This window comes from Triticum urartu, chromosome 2 (assembly GCF_003073215.2).
Source record: "Triticum urartu cultivar G1812 chromosome 2, Tu2.1, whole genome shotgun sequence".
Classification (NCBI taxonomy): Eukaryota; Viridiplantae; Streptophyta; class Magnoliopsida; order Poales; family Poaceae; genus Triticum; species Triticum urartu.
In genome coordinates this window covers 253,549,757-253,551,443 of record NC_053023.1, presented here as the reverse complement: position 1 = coordinate 253,551,443, position 1,687 = coordinate 253,549,757, and the positions used below count along the sequence as shown (strand labels likewise).

Here is a 1,687-nt window from a genome sequence, read left to right as displayed (position 1 = left end):
ACACAGGTACCAGTTAACTCAGATGAATAATATTAAGTTAAGTACCTGCCTAAAAGTGACTGAATTTTTTCAATGATCAAGATTACAGTACAAGAAAATATTTTGTCAGTCGTATTTGACATCCTTATTCAAGTGTAGAGAGGTTATCAGGGTCAGTGTTTGTGTCATATTGATATGGGTTAATATAAAAATGTGTAGAGTGCATTGTATACATGCAAGCACAAATGAATAAATCTTTTTCTTGCTAGAACACCCCGATCATAGGATAATACAGAGATAATGTCGAAGCCAATCTTTACTTCAGTGTTACATAATTGATGAATAATATGTTTGAAAATTAAAACAATTTATAAATTAAAACAAATTACAGGTGTGAGAAGTCCAAGCAACAAACATGAAAGTGAGCAAAGTTTTGCAGTTATAAATACTAGCCCCAATCAAGATTAGAGAAAAAATTGTCAATCATTCACATGTGAGATTATGATTCAATAGCAGTCCACTTTTGTGTGAGGTCATATTGTTTTGGGTAAAATATAACAGAAAGTGTAGACTGGACTGTATACCTGCAAGCATAAACAAACAAACCAAGTTATTGGTAGTACATCCGGACAGTAGCAGTGTAGTACAGAGATAATTACGAAGTAGCTACATTAGCCGTAAGAAATCTACAGCGAATTATCTCGTCACAAAATGCAAAGAGTTAGTATGTGTACAAGAATACAAATGCAGCAAAAATCTAGCAACAGTGCCGAATTGCTGGCAATCGGAAGGTTGAACATGAATCAAGAGGGGCAGCTAGATGGGCCATCCCGGAGAACAAAAATAAAGGAAGGAGAAGGAAATAGAATGCAACATTAAGGGTCTGAATGCTCAGACATAGAAGAAACATGCGTGATTACCTCGTTGGGTTCAATGGAGTAAGAACTACCGTATTGCCAGCAGCGTGCGGCCGGCCTGCATCTAAATCAAAGAGAGGCGGGTGCACAGGGCCATCCCAAACAACAATACTACAGGAAGGGAATGGATCCAGATGCTTTGGAGGGAGATAGAAACTAAGGCGTGCTGCGCCATGAGGTTGCGGCGAGGCGGCCGCACTTACGTCAATGGAGGAGCGCCACTTTAGACATTGGTGGCCGGTGGTTGTGTGGCCGGCTTGGCTGGCACGGACGGACGGTTAAGGCAGGCACCACCTGTGTGGACGCATGAAGAGAATACCTCCATCTTGGGTGGCACGGAGGAAGAGATTGCCGCCGGCTTGGGCGGTGCGGATGGCTGATGGAGGTTATTAAAGATTTCGATTGGAGTGAGGAGATGTGCATACCAAACAGGGGGTTGAGGATAAGAAGATGTTGCGTCCGTTATGAAAGATGGAAGACGATGTGTATCGTCGGCTACAGAAGATGGAAGATGAGCGATGCACACTAAATCGAACGTTTTATTGATAAAGAAAAGATATATTTTTTCCAGGATAAAGAAAAGATCTATGAGATGGTAACGGTAGGATGACATGGCATCACATGCATGTTAAGCCTCATGTGAACACTGATGTGGCATGAAGCTGATGTGGACGTTGTCCATGTTGACAGAATTGGTAGTGGTGGGGATTAACTTCTTAAGAATGTAAGATTTGTGCCTTTCTACTTCGCTTACTGCACTACATTACTCAGGTTCATACGTCCACTCCTAG

General features: G+C 41.7%; 1 long non-coding RNA gene across 1 annotated transcript; it reads right to left on the bottom strand.

The window, feature by feature from the left end:
* Window positions 1–280: 280 nt before the first annotated feature.
* Window positions 281–1,384, bottom strand: LOC125541462. Its single transcript, XR_007297537.1, has 2 exons — window positions 900–1,384; window positions 281–563 (listed from the first exon to the last, which is right to left on the bottom strand). It is a non-coding gene; the product is annotated as an uncharacterized LOC125541462 (long non-coding RNA).
* Between the last annotated feature and the right edge of the window lie 303 nt (window positions 1,385–1,687).